The sequence below is a fragment of the Littorina saxatilis genome, linkage group LG1, assembly GCF_037325665.1.
Source record: "Littorina saxatilis isolate snail1 linkage group LG1, US_GU_Lsax_2.0, whole genome shotgun sequence".
Taxonomy (NCBI): domain Eukaryota; kingdom Metazoa; phylum Mollusca; class Gastropoda; order Littorinimorpha; family Littorinidae; genus Littorina; species Littorina saxatilis.
In genome coordinates, this window is record NC_090245.1 from 62,222,392 (window position 1) to 62,238,154 (window position 15,763).

At 41.2% G+C, this 15,763-nt stretch overlaps 1 long non-coding RNA gene across 1 annotated transcript; it reads right to left on the reverse strand.

The window, feature by feature from the left end:
* Positions 1–1,176: 1,176 nt before the first annotated feature.
* LOC138975818 (uncharacterized) lies at positions 1,177–6,211 on the reverse strand. Its single transcript, XR_011458764.1, has 4 exons — positions 6,167–6,211; positions 5,762–5,842; positions 3,689–3,735; positions 1,177–2,947 (listed from the first exon to the last, which is right to left on the reverse strand). It is a non-coding gene; the product is annotated as an uncharacterized lncRNA (long non-coding RNA).
* Between the last annotated feature and the right edge of the window lie 9,552 nt (positions 6,212–15,763).

The following is a 15,763-nucleotide window of genomic DNA, read 5'->3' on the forward strand; positions in this document are numbered from 1 at the left end:
CGTTTTTTGACGGCATGATTCACTTTCAACCGTCGAAACGGTGACTTAAACTGAATGATATTTTACACTTTTTGCATCAAAAAGTTTATTTGGTGTCTTACCTAAGAGTTCATGCACATTTCGTTCAAATCCGCCGCGTAGTCAGGCTGATCCAGCGTGTAAAAGAGGGCGACCACAATCCAATTGTGGTGTTTTTGCTGGGTAGCCGCAGTTGATATGCAATAAATCTTAAACTACAAATAGCAACCTCTCCAAATTTCACAGAACGATGACAAAGACCCTCATTGGTATACGTTCCAGTACTTAGAGCTAACGGAACCCGAGAATAGACGTTGTAATGGTTTTCCGTTAAACATTTGTAAACGCTCGTAACGTCCCAGAAACAAATATGACATACAGTGATACACGCAATTACTTTGTATACTTTTCAAAGAATGATGCCATTACGTGTGTGCCAAGTTTCAGAAACATTCTTTCACGGGCTCAGAAGTTTATGATCGTTGGAAAAGAGGTGAAAAATACTGTCCCTGGTGTCTTTCGCGCAACTTTTTTTGAGAACATTTTCTATAATTACATTTAGTCAAGTTTTGTAAGGGTGGTTTATCATGTATAAAATGAGACCTAGACCACATACGCCATGAAAGTAGAGTTCCCCGTTCAATACCAAGATTGCCAGTATTGATATTCAGACAACTTTTGGATAAATGTGTGGGGCTGTGGTGTTGCAGTGGTAGATTGTTTGCACGGGTATGTAGGTAGGTACGCAGGGGCGGATCAGTTGCTTTGTAAGGGGGGGGGGGGGGCACTTTGAATCGAAAGTGAATGTGATGGGCGCGAAGCGCCCGAATTTGCTAGGGGGGTCCGGGGGCATGCCCCCCCGGAAATTTGTTTTTGCCCAAAGAAGCAAAATGGTACCATCTGGTGCCATTTGAACTTAGAAATGGTCGTAGAATCAGCATAGAAAAATCTTTTTTTTCCCCCTTTTTTTCGGGGGGGCCCCTGTGCCCCCCCCCCCCCCCCCCCTCGTCCGCCCCTGGGTACGTGTACATCCGTGTGCTTTTGTGCAGGCATTTGTGAAGCAGGAACATGCAACATTTTTGACAAACATCAGGGTTATGTGTGTGTGTGTGTGTGATAAAACCAACTAAGCTTACATCCAGCACAAAAAGCTTCAGCTCTACTTCACCAGTCAAAGACAAACGCATTGTTTTATTCAGCTTTTGACACATATATTCACTCGATCAGAATCGAACCCTCTTCGTGAATATTTTATTTCAGAAAAAAATAACATATTGATTCTACACAACAAATGGTATTGCTATATGCTATGAGTATGAACGATGAAGACTAGCAACCGAGACAGATGAGGCATCAAGTTTCTTAGCCTTTTAGCCTCTTATGTTGCATACATGTCATTTGTTTTTAATTTTTATCTCCTGATAACTGACCAGAAAGGTACGTACAAACATCGATTCTGCAACTACCTCGTAAACTTTTCGATCGCTAATACACCAGAACTTGATACAGTATGCAACACTCACAGGCTTGATTACCTGTTGCATTGAAACGACAGAAGGAATTAAAAGACTATGTAACTGAGAGGAACCGATGTATTCAAGTTCAGAACGAAGCAGTTTCTGCCTCGGAGCCTGTATCTCATGCTATGGAGCCACTAGAAGAGAAATGTCTGGCGTAGTTTGACCCAACAGACAGAGAAGTCGACAGCAGTTGTATTGCTGGTTTGTATTTGATCTTACAAACCATTCTTATTAACTTGTATAAATAGTTTATCGCTTCAGTAAACACTCATCTATTTTGAAGATTACGTAATTTTCAACAACAAAAATTAAAACAAATTCGCAATTCAATATTTCACGCAAATTTTACTGATCCGCAAACAATTTTGCATGAACAAGTGTTATGTTAGGGAGAGAGTACGAGTGCGTAGTTAGACATATTTTGAGTGGAGTAGCAAAAATGCTTTAGCCATGTACTAATTATGTTATTGAACTGCTTAGCGGAGATTTCCAGATCAATCATACGGCGGTGAAAGACTGGTCTCTAGTACGGTCTATACTTACAAAATATAAAAATAAACAAACAAACCAACACAAAAAAGGTTTGTGTTGCACGTAGGATTTAAGTATTTAATTGAATAGAAAAGGCAACATCGGAATAAAAACAAATCTCGTGGTTCTCTTGTCAAGGAGTATGCACAGAATATGAAAGAAGATTGTGGAGTAGGCTGCTTTCTATTCTACTGCTCTAAATTAGCAAGAGGCAAGCTTTACAATGCTATTCACACTAGGATGCAAAGCATTCAGTGCTAAAGCTCTCAAATCACAATAGTTACAAGACAAAACACACTTCTTGGGGCTACAAGAAATGTTAATATTTGTAAGCACACAATTGGACACATTTTTGTAAATATTTTTTATTGCCTCCCTTGAATAAAACTTATTAAAAAAAATATTCTGAGAAAAAAAGTTATACTTAAAAGCAAAGCTATCAAGAAATAGGTAGACAACCCGTGTAGATACCCTTATTCTTAAGACATTTTATTTTTGGAGGATGTCACTATGCAATTTTACAGATTCAAAAAAAAAAGCTTTAGATGATCTCCCTTGAACAAACATTTCTTGTTTTTACTATGTGTTAGTTTTAAGGGTATATAGAAGAACAATAAAGAAAAAATGCTGCAAATTGACTTGGACGTATTTACAATTTAATTAAACAAAATGTTTCAAATTATCTGATAATGAAATTCTACATTAAAATTAAAGCAGATCTAGGGACTTGTGCACAACATAAAACATAAGGAACTATGATCTGCATTGCTTGTTATGATGATAATGGCTGGCACCTGTCGACCGACTTGCACGCCGTAATTCTATATGTTTTACTATGCGCCCTGCATGTCAATGGTCTTTCTCTGGGTGGCTCGATTCTGAGGAGATAAAGAAAATGCATTTAGTGCAAGCAGTACATAATGACAACACACATACAATTACTTAAAGCAGCTGCTGGTTTCAGAGTATTTAGTTAAAGGCCCACCCCAACTTGTTTGCCTCAATGTCGCAGATTTGGTCAGACTTTCACAATGAGTAAGATAACAAATTTAACAATGTTTTGATTTAAAAAAAAAAAGTATTCATTTTTGTTGTTTTCGGCCCCATTCACTGGGAATCTTACTCAAGGACAAGGATTTTTCTTAGGAATATTTGTATGTGAAGCTTCCAAGCCCTAGCTTCAGAAACGACCAAGAAACCCTCAATAATGGATTTTGTTGTGCATAGTGATGGCTATCCAACCGAGTGGCGGAGCACTGGTGAATCCTTTCATTCTCCTGATTGCTTGATTCTGAAATGACATTGTGGAGTTGGTAGTTATGTGAGTGTGTAGTGCCTGCTCTTTGTTGTTTAGTCGGGGGGAGGGGGGGGGGGGGGTATTGAATCATATGATCATAAAGTAAGACTTCACTGTGATGTGCAGAGATTTAGTCAGGTACACAACATTGCTATGCTATCACGAAATTAGATGTTCTATCCTCTAGATGGGCTACACAACTACATCAGATGTGATGGTTGGGTTTTCGCAAGTCAGCAACATGTTTTGAAGTTCTCATTGGGTAATCACGGCTGACATCAAACACAGAAAAGGTGGAAAAAACATAAATCAATGAACTCACCTTCCCTGCATTGTGATACTAGCCATATGGGTCTGCCGAAGTAGCTCCTGCACATATTGAATTAAGTATTCATGTTATTGTTAGGATCACACTTTTTTTCTGGTACATGTATATCAGACTGGAAAGTTTCTCAAGGCTTGAAGAATTCAAGAGCTTGCCTATCCCCAATAAAAAAAAAAAAATTTTAGTATGCAAGTATTTTCAGGGTCTCGAGGTTTTAATATGAAGTCTGTTCCTCTGGGGTCATGGAGAAACAAATTACAAATGAGAACATACTGTTACACAACAAATTCCGACCAATTTAGGACACACCATAACATAACTCACAAACAAACAACAGCAATACAATAATTAGTCTGCAAATACCTAAACGTCGTTCACACTAGGTATACAAAAATAAACAAGAAGGGCAAAGCCCATACGACTCACATGCTTGACCTCGACCTTTAGGGTAACTAAACCTAGCAATGACATCATACACTAAGAACTGCTTTACACATTTTTCCTACCAAAATACATGTGACCTTGACCCAAGGTCAAGGTCATCCAAGGTCATGCAACACAAAGCTGTTAATTCAAGACATAGGAAGTACAATGGTGCTTATTGGCTCTTTCTACCATGAGATATGGTCACTTTTAGTGGTTCACTACCTTATTTTGGTCACATTTCATAAGGGTCAAAGTGACCTTGACCTTGATCATATGTGACCAAATGTGTCTCATGATGAAAGCATAACATGTGCCCCACATAATTTTTAAGTTTGAAACAGTTATCTTCCATAGTTCAGGGTCAAGGTCACTTCAAAATATGTATACAATCCAACTTTGAAGAGCTCCTGTGACCTTGACCTTGAAGCAAGGTAAACCAAACTGGTATCAAAAGATGGGGCTTACTTTGCCCTATATATTATATGTAGGTGAGGTATTCAATCTCAAAAACTTCAGAGAAAATGGGAAAAATGTGAAAAATAGCTGTTTTTTAGGCAACATTTATGGCCCCTGCGACCTTGACCTTGAAGCAAGGTCAAGATGCTATGTATGTTTTTTGGGGCCTTGTCATCATACACCATCCTGCCAAATTTGGTACTGATAGACTGAATAGTGTCCAAGAAATATCCAACGTTAAAGTTTTCCGGACGGACGGACGGACGTCCGGACGGACGGACGGACGTCCGGACGGACGGACGGACGGACGACTCGGGTGAGTACATAGACTCACTTTTGCTTCGCATGTGAGTCAAAAAGCACATTCAGGCAGGTTTGACAAGTAGACCATTCCAGCTGCTGTTCCAGACCAAAGGCCATGTTTCCCCTTACTCTGTGATTGTAATCATAATTATTGTTTATGAATGACTTCAGTTTTTCTAAGTAAATCTCTCGTTGTAATTACTGGTAAATGCATTATCCCAATTAAGATATCCTCACATCTAACCTGCGTAAACTTCATTTCAAGGGTTTTAATTTTTTTTTTAGCTGGCCAAGAAATTATAAGCATTCCTCAATTATGTTCCTGTCAGACTCAATGAGCTAATCTTATAAAAAAAAAAATTAAAAAAAGGTAGCATCTTATAATATTCTCACGTGAATTATAGCTAATCAGAAAACTAGTATTTAAAGTTTTTTTAAACTCAAACTGAAAATACAGGCATGCAACATTATCCTTGCTGTTTTGTGATAACCCTTACCATCAACTATTCTATTTCATTTCCATCTTAACAGGCGTAGCACCTCTCTGGAAGCCAAAAGAACACTTTAAATCCACCCCCCCCCCCCAGTACTGAGTAAACATTGCTGTGCATATTTAAAAAAAAAAACAATGCCTGAGTCTCCAGTCACCTGTTTATGTTGTTGTCCTTGTACTTCACTTGTAGCTTAGCTGTTCAAGAAACTGTTTCTCTGATCACATGATCAAAATTCAAATACTTAATAAACCAATTTTGATTCTATTTCTTCAATAATAAGTTGAACGTCTGCATATGTAATTGCCACAATTTACAGAGTTTCTGAATAAATGCTGCAAGAAAAACCAACAGAGTGAACAGTTTGTAAATATACTAACATACCTATATTTACCTTATGACATGTGTGGTACAGTGGCTGCTAAAACGTCCGTTACACCTGTCTGCATATATTAGGTGACAGCCCTGATGGAGACTGAAAAAAAAGTTCCTTTGTCAGTACCCTGTGTATGAGTGTGGTCGGGTATGTTCTGGAACAATTAGAGCACTCCCTATGACCATATGTTGCACGGAGGGTAGGGGGGGGGGGGGGGGGGGGGGGGGCTTTTAGAGGTGTAGTTGTTGGACTGTAGTGTAGAGGCTGATTGGCAGTGCTATGGGGTGAGGGTGGAGCTGGGGCGGAGAATATATCGTACTTGAATACTAATAGTAATAAGCATGATCAGTTAGACTAGAGTTAAAAACTATGTTGATCGCCAGAGACATTACATAATGTGAAATCACAAGCATGTTACTGTACCTTTCGTTTTGCCATTGAGATTGGTAAAAGGCAATGTTGAGTGGTGATCACAAGTTGCATTGATCACAGTATCACCATGTGGTCAATCCCCGTTGATCTGCAGATTGCACCAGCACAAACCAACACAATGTTATGATCGTAAACAACCTACATGGCCAATTAATCTAAGAACACAAACACTACATAGATCTAATCGGAGAGTCTGCAAACCAAGTCATTATATTTTTTAAATTCAATGAAAATCTGTCTGTCAATGAAGCAGATAGATCTACCCTTGCGATTGTTTTTGCAAGCAGATAAATGTTAGAACGTCACTTATTCCGTTTTCATTCAACAAATTGATATTTTGCAAGATGCATTTCGTGCCAATGAGCTGAACAAACAATCAAAATCAAGCAAGTGGTACATTCTTGAAGACAAAATTCAGTCACGCAAACAAACTGAAGGGAAAAAATCTAGCTTACTGCTGTACTGATTTCGCCAAATAAATGCATTTGCATGCCGAAGTTATTCCTGCTTTGATTCCAATCATTCTAATTGATCTGAATGCAAAAAATATACGTAAACGAGCTGATCAAAATGAGTAACATTGCACCTGCCTATAGACTGTACTGCGAAAGCGAAGGTCGTCTGCGACTGGAGATTTTGAAGTCGAACAGCGTCGTTTCTTCACTCTCAGCGGTTGTCTTCATCGGAAAAGTGAAAAGCCTGACTTGCAATCTAGCGAAAGACACATTCTGTCTTTCCGTTCGGGCGTTGTTTTTGTGTACAATCTCTGAAAATGTTATTTCGAAAAAGGCGGCCGTCATTGTTTTGGGGTTTCCGCCTAGTGGTGTTTTAAACCGGTTTCAGACCGGAACACACTGAGGAGATGAGAACAAAATGGCAGCCCCCATGAAATCCGTAAGGTCACGGAAAAAAGTCGTGAATACTACCCCGCTCTTCTTGTCAATTTCACTGCCTTTGCCATGAGCGGTGGACTGACGATGCTACGAGTATACGGTCTTGCTGCGTTGCATTGCGTTCAGTTTCATTATGTGAGTTCGACAGCTACTTGACTAAATGTTGTATTTTCGCCTTACGCGACTTGTTTTGTTTCCCGTTCTCCGATAGGATGCGTATAGCCTTCACGGATAATGCGAACAACTTGCTCGGTAGCAGTTGCAGAAAAGAACTATTCACGTGTTTTGAACACAGCTGTGCTGTTTAAAAAAGAAGAAAAAAAGACACAGAATAAAAAAAAACAGAAGACTGCAGACATGACGTCATATGAAACCAAAAATATTACGTCAGATGGAGGCAACACTGGTTTTTGGCTCACGTAAGTGTAGCCTATGCGATCGTAACTTTGTCTGTCTGTGCGTGCGTATGTGCGTATGTGCGTGCGTGCGTGCGTGTGTATGTCTGTGGTAGAAACTCTAACATTTGAAGACGTCACATTACATTGACGTCACATTATGACGTAAGAGGGTTAGACGTCACGCGAAGGAAGTACTGAAAGTCTCGGTCATTATTATTTTGAGCGGGCCGAGACTAGTTGACAGTCGTGTCCCTGTAAGTAGGCTACATGCAGACAGACAGATCTAGATCTAGTGTCTCGCTTTCTTGCACAGTTTCACCTATGCTCTTTCTGTGTGTGTGTGTGTGTGTGTGTGTGTGTGTATGTGTGACGGAGTGATTGAGTTTGTGTTACTGTTTGTCGATTTCTTACGTGAGCCTTGGCTTCGCCTCTTGTTATCGTCGTCTTCATAACGGCGATTCACAATCTGGCATTTGCTGTGAAGAATCAGAGAGTTGGAATGCTACGAAATGGAGCTATGGAGGAAGAGAGTAGGAGGGAGAGAGAGGGGGAGGGAGGGAGAGAAAGAGAGTGTGATGGAGGGACAGAGGGGAGGGAGAGAGAGGGAAGGAGGGAGGTAGAGAAAAGTCGATTGTTGGCGGTAGGGAGAGAGGGATGAGGGAAGGGGGTATAGAGAGAATGATGGAGGGAGGAAAATTGAGAGAGGGAGGAAGAGGAAGAGAGATAGCGAGAGAGGTAGGGAGGGATAGAAAGAGAGATGGAGGGAGGAAGGGAGGGAGGGAGAGAGACAAGGATCGTCAGGAGAATCATATAGAGAAGAAAAATGTTTGAAATAAAACGTCATAAGGTGACGTCATTATGTCTCGCCTGATCAAATGACGTCATTTGTGTGTTCTAAACTTTAAATGACGTCATTTGTGAGTTCTAAACTTAAAATGACGTCTTTTCTGAATGAGTCGTCTGAAAGAATTTTGAAACTACCATTATACGAAAATTGGGAAACCCTTGGACTTACTTGGTTTTGTCAAAACATTCATGCACACTTAAAAATGTGTTTTTGGTTGTGGACTTACCTGTTCATATCTGCTTATCTAAGCACTCTAAAAAGTAGAAATTAACACAAAAGATGCGCATTGATTTCTTCTTTTTGATGAACAAAAAATATCATTTTTGAAAAAAATGGACTTACTCGGTTTTGTCAGCACACGGCAGTATTTACAAACAAATGCCACAGCAAGCTTTCTCTGGACGACTGTCGTTGTCTCAAAACTCACATTCTACCTTCTGTCCGAAAGAATCTAATCTTACGTTGTACTGCCTTGAAAGAAAATGCCAACAAAGACAAGAAAGCTGTTGCAAGGTAAGCTTACCAAACGTTACATAGCGAATCATGATAGTGCGTAAACAGCAAACAGTACAATCAAAGAGAGAATCGAGTCTGGAATGAAACGCGATACAGATCTAGCATTCAAAAACTGTCTTTCAAGTTCAAGGAAGTTGTTGCAAGGTAAGACTTACTAAATTGTACAGACAAAACCATGACAGTGCATGTTTTGAATCTGAGGAAAAAATCGTGATCATTTTGACTTTGAGAACAGATTCATTCCGTTTCCTTATATCTGCATGTTCAAGTAAATGATGGACAGTTTTTTTTCGGGCAGAGTAAACTTAACTTGAGACTCTACTGCAAGTCTTGAAATTCACATAAATCGAACCACGAACAATTAAAGACATCCAAACATTACAGGCACTTTAGATCAACTCATTTCACTAGAGGTGACTGCCTAGCACTGTGTTTGACATCCGTGTCTGCTGAAATAAAAAGAAATTAAAACAAAACAGATTAACAGTAGGTGACACGTTATCAGAGTGGGAGACACTAGATCTGTCTCTGTACTTACCGGGATACGGCTGCCAGGACGCAGGACTTGATTTATGTAGCGATCTGCATTGACACCATTCCCACGACCTTGGCCGACGTTCTGAAGTACGACAGGTCCCACTCGCTATAATTGACACCAATGGCGCCCCATATCATGACGCTGGCACCTCCCCATCGATCATGCTGCAGGATGTTATTGTTAGCAAACCGCTGTCCAGGTCTTCTCCAGATCCGGACACGCCCATCGCCAGGTTCCAGGCAAAAGCGCTTCTCGTCCGAATAAATAACCCTCCGCCAGTCCCGATGGCGCCAGTGGGCATGCTGCTGGGCCCAGGCTAGACGATCCAGGCGATGCTGAGCTGTCAAGACAGGACGTCAAGCAGGACGCCGATTTACCAGGTTCTGCCCACCAAGGCGTCGGCGTAGAGTTCTGGCACTGACGGGTTGTCCATGCACCCCGAATGTGTTACGGGCTGTGTTGGCAGCAGTTTCGAATGCATCTCGCTGGTGTTGGTGGACAAGATGGCGATCTTGTCGGGCTGTTGTTACCCGGGGTCTGCCACGTCCTGGTAAGTCGCAGGTACTGTTAGTGGCATGAAAACGTTGCTGTAGGCGATAAACCGTGGTGACATTTGCTCCAAATGCCCTAGCAACTTGCTGAACTGATTGTCCGGCATCAAGTCTCCCGATCGCCTGTTGGCGCTGATCTGGTGATAGTCTCGGCATCGCGCCTGTGTCGCAGAAATGAATGTTGTAAACAGTTTTGTGAGTACGGTACAGCTTGCCTGAACACTCTGAACACGAAAAGCTGCTTTTCCACATTCTGCATGTGCTGAAAGTGGTCCCCATGACGGTTTGTGATCCCCGTCAACAAGACCTCACGTGTGACCCAGATAACGGCAAACACGGTTCTGACCGGATAAGACCGCTAAAACAACACGTGCAGAACATGCTAGTATCATGATTTTATTTTTATTTCAAGTCCATAAAGGTTTAATTAACGCATCCTTTATTTGCGTTTCTTTTGCCTCTGAGTTTATATCATTGGAACACCACCAGTTATTCACGTCGTTTGAAGGGAAGTTTCAATATACAGAGTCCTGTCAGTTAAATATGATTCCAAAAGGGTACACACTGAATCATTTCTCACCTCCTTTAGGAAGTGTAACAACTTTTGCTCTCTTTAATAAACTCAGAAATGTGTTTTGCTTTATGCAGAGATTATAAACATAGGTAAGTGGCTCCACAATATAAGGCAGAGCTAATTTTAACAAATAAGGAGAGATTTTGTCGGGACCCATGGATTTGTTATTCTTAAGGCCTTCTATAATCTTACCAACCTCGTGCACCGTCATGTCTTGAATAATAAAGAAAGCATCTGGATTCAATGTTCCGTAACAATACTAATTTAAAGGCACAGTACGCTTCCCGTAAACCATCACAGATACTGTCAGGCTTTTACACACAGTACAAACACCATTTCGTGTAAACACTCACCGCTGGAGAACATTCTAGGTGCCCTACGTAAAGAGCGAGCCATTTTTAAAGAATTAATTTTGCGGATTGTCTGATCAGACAATCAGACGGTGCGTTTTGGCGCTAGACCTAACTTTTAAAATCTAAATAATAAATTGACAGCTTGTTACACAAACATTCTTAAATCATAAAAGATTTCTTTTTTCATCAAGACAAGATCAGTACAATTCGAAGTTTTGAAAGTTTGAAAAAAGAAAAGCCCGGAAGCAGGGTCACGCAAGGTCGTGGTTCTCGTAGCAGACGACGGTTATGCCTTTCGCCAGTTCCTCTGAACAGTCAAAAGCCATCGCTAGAGTTCGTGTGAATAGCAGCCGTTTGTTGCGTTTAGATTCAGAGGTACATAATAACGTGCTATTGCAGATAAGCTTACAGCGAGTCGCATTGAAATCACAAACTGACGACTACAATGTGAAAAAAAGGAAACTGGATCACATGGGTTCACGATGGCTCAGGGGTAAGATAAACCACGCAAAAATAAATTATTTGAAGATTGCTCGCTCTTTACGGAGGGTACCTAGGATGTTCTCAAGCGGTGAGTGTTTAAATGAAAGGGTGTTTCTACTGTGTGTAAAAGCCTGACAGTATCTGTGATGGTTTACGGGAGGCTTACTGTGCCTTTAACTAGTTTTGAATGGGAACCGTTTAATTCAGATCCAGATCTCCCGTTTGCAGAATCTTTCAACCGATCAGCAAGGGATAAAAAATGATTATTAAAATCATCTGGTAAATTGTTGTGACAGATCGGCTTGAATTCCTTTTGGTTTTACCCAAAATTTCATTAACAAGCACGCCAAACAGTTGTTATATCTTTTTTTTTTATCTTCAATTAATGTTTGCTTGACGCGTTAATTCTGTCACTTTATTCCGTTGTTTCTTAAAACTCTGCTTTCATATTATTAGCCTTAAAGAAATCACGCAGAGCCATACATAGCTTCAACCATCTGCCCGGTCAGCCATTGGGACAGAGAGGGATATTTAACTCTGTGGTGTCGCAGAGGGGGCATGCTTATCAATAATGGGGTATAATACGAGGGCCAACTGAGAAGTACCGGGCCCGACCAGTGCCCGTATGCTTATGGGGGAAGTTCGCGAAAACTCCTGAAGTTTTGAGTGACATCGGAAGAACTTGCCTCACTTTCGTATGCATGGGCCTGAAGAAGGGCTCACTTCGAAGCAAAGCGAGGAAGTAATTGATGGTAGTTTGCGACAACTTCCTACGTTTTGAGTGACATCGGAAGCCTCAATTTCGCATGCATGGGACGGAAAAAGTGCTTACTTTTGAAGCAAGCGAGGAAGTAAGTGAGGGTAATTGTACTACAGCGAAACCCAGGAGTAAACACGCTGCTTCCAAAGTTTCTCAGTGCAAAATAGCAGGGCTTTTCTTCGGTTTTTCATATAAAACCGATCTAACGCAAATGAAAGTCCCAAAGAGAGAAAATAGAAAGAAAAGTCGTATCTCGTGCGTGCATTTCGTGTAAATTTCCCTGAATACAAACCTGAGTTGCCAGCTCTGACTTTTGTTCGTTCTGGGTCACTGGCCACCACTCTTAAAATTTCATCCCCGCTTATAGGGGGAGGGGGCGGGGGTGTTTCTGTGTAAATGGGCGTCTTTGTGTGCTTGTGTGAGTGTGTGTTTGTGTGAGAGTGTGCGTGTGTGGGTGTGTGTGTGTGCGTGCGTGCGTGCGTGCGTGTGTGGTTGTGCGTCTGTTCATTCATTCTTTCGTTTGCAGTGCACGCGCGCACATGTGTGTGTGTGGGGGGAAGGGTGTGTGTTTGTGTGTGTGTGTGTGTGTGTGTGTGTGTGTGTGTGTGTGTGCGTGTGTGTGAAAGTGTTTGTATGTATTTGTGCGAGTGCCTGTGCGTGCGTGCGTGCGGGTATAATTGTGCGTTTGTTTGTGTGCGCGTGCGTGTGTGTGTGTGTGTGTGTGTGTGTGTGTGTGTGTGTGTGTGTTCGACGGTGTTTGTGTGTGTGTGTGTGTGTGTGTGTGTGTGTGTGTGTGTGTGCACCCCCACCCCCCCCCCCCACACACACACACTATTATAAGCTGATTATTTGCGCCTCGATATTTTATTTATTTTCTTACGTTTTATGTTGTTTGTTGTGATTCACCACACCCGAGTTTCTCGAAATTGAGATAATAAAGTGTTTTATGTCTAACACACATGCACACACGCGCGTTGGATAAACAAATCCAATCTTGACTTTCAACTTTCAAAATTTGGACACACATTTTCCCAATTAATATGAAAGTTACTGAACTTATCTTCTTTTCACTACACCTTATATCTTGATTCCCCAAAAAACTTGAGTTCTGTCTTTTTAAATTGACCAGTAGCCCAAAACTTTCGCTCTATCCAAACAGTTTTACCGATACACAATCATTAAAAAAAAAGAGGTTTAACACAAGGCGACTTCGCTACCACATAAACAAAAAAGTTTTATTCTCCCCAACATTCTGGTCAACAAAATCATTATTATTGTTCTGCTGTGAGAAGGCAATACTGTGCACTCTCCTTTCTGTTCATACCTCTGTGGATTATGTGTATGCAAAATATGAAGAGAAAGGCCGAAAGAGGAGAGAGTAGACATGAATAGACGAATTCCGGAAATAACTCTGTCGGGTTTGTATAGGTTATGACAGAGTGAGCACCATTGCTTACTCAGACAAACATCACGTGGTTCCTGTACACGTGTTTGAGACACACCATCTCGTTGGTGACTGGTACGGTGTGTACTGTCACGTTTCACAAATGGGAAGAAACTGACATTACGTACGCGCGCAGGGTATCGACTGCATGCCATAATTGCACTTTTCCCAAGAGCAACGCATAATGATTGGACCGATTTCTCTCCTCTCTCATTTCTTGTTTACTTCGAGCACGTGTTGGCCTGAAGCGGAAGTTGAAATATTTGTCCGAGCTTCACGTGGCATAACTCTGCCGAACGGTCATGTAGCACTGACAGTGTTCAGTATTTCCAAAAATCAACTCTCTGAATTAAGTATTCTGCTCACTTTATTTTTTTGACCGACGAACTCCACAATCAGACTTGTGGTTGTTTGAGTGTTATAACTGAATAAAATGTGCCATTCTTGTAATCAGTGCTTTAGAGAAACAGCTATATTTTGACCAACAGGCTCTTTCTCTTCGTCATAGTCAATACATTTTTTTAATTGAGAACTGCACACAGTTTGGGGCAGAAAAGAAGTTATGTCGACAGTTCACTTTTTTCTTCATCCTATAGCTTCTTTTCACTTAAAGTGAGATCATGTCATTATTTTATTTTTCATGTCTTTCTTTTCAAATGTCGCGCAGGCGTCCAGTTTCCTGGCGGGAACAAAGAATGGGCAGACAATTCCATTTACTCCGTCTCACTCGCTTTCTTCGACATTACCTGGGTGCCGCTGTGTCTGCTCTCTCAAGACGACATGCCTTGTTGCTTCAATAGTGCTCTCTTTCTCTCCCTCTCTGTCTCTCACCTCCTTCTACTCCCTCCCCTCCTCCTGTCTCTCCCTCTGAGTCCCCCCCCTCTCTCTCTCTCTCTCTCTCTCTCTCTCTCTCTCTCTCTCTCTCTCTCTCTCTCTCTTTCTCTCTCTTTCTTTTCAAGTCTGACGTAGACACGTGTTGGCGTTTACTTCTATGTGTATAATGCACTAGTTGTTATGTTTCCTTCAGCATTTTGATAGCTGCAAATTTGGGAGTACGAGGGTATGCTTTTCACCAAGAAGTGTAAGATTGAAAGATGCAATCCCGTCAGCTGTCTCATTAATTGTTCTGGCATCATTTACCTTGTCTTTATTATTTGCATAATCAGGGCTCAACACGGACGCCCGACCTAGAGGGTCCCGGGACCCCTACTTTTAATGTTCAGAGGGTCCATGGACCCCACAAGCGAAGTTTTAGAACGTCTCGGGCCGAGATCCCGGGACTGAGTCCCAAAGCCGCGGTGTACTTAACTTGTTCAAGTAATCTTCGACTCAGTCCGGACTATGGGATTGCATTTCAGCCCTGAACATTAATTGATGAGTTAAAGTTGTCATTAAAATCGATTTTTCTCTAACAGATTTAAAACGATTACCTTGTATTCCTCATCAATTCCTAACTCCAACAATATATAGATATGCTATGTTTACTCTACAAATGTGCTCACAATTAAAGAAAATAGGTACCACGTTTGCATGCATCGTGGAGCCGGGTATGACCCGTCTTGGTCTTCTGCTAGCCAAGACTTACTACATGTAGTCTCGGCGATGACTAGTTACATTTAGTCAAAACTTGACTAAATGTGTTAACACTGATAGAGGGGGAATCGAGACGAGGGTGTGGTGTGTGTGTATGTGTGTGTCTGTATAGAGCGATTCAGAGAAACTACCGGACCGATCTTAATGAAACTTTACATGAGAGTTCCTGGGTATAATATCCCTAGACGTATTTTTCATTTTGTTGATAAATGTCTTTGAATACAGAATACAGAATACAGAATACAGAATACAGTATTTATTGAGCCAAGTGACATTAAAAAAACATTTAAAGCACAAGGAATTTAGCGTAGTGTTGGTAAAATCACGCACACACACACACCCACACACACACTGACACACACACACACACACACGCCCACACATTCACTGACATACACACCAACACACACACGCCCACACTACAGCAGTCACGATCACACCATCACACGCAGGGCAGACATGAGGTAAAACAAATGACAATCATCTATTAAAAGAAAAGGTACAAAGAGTGGTCTAAGATGCTGGTGGAAGGGTCTACACAGAATACAATTTTATAATCTAATGCATAGTTAGAACTAGCCCATCCCCTCCACCCACCCACTCATGAATGACTAAAATAATGCAGCTAAAAATATAGA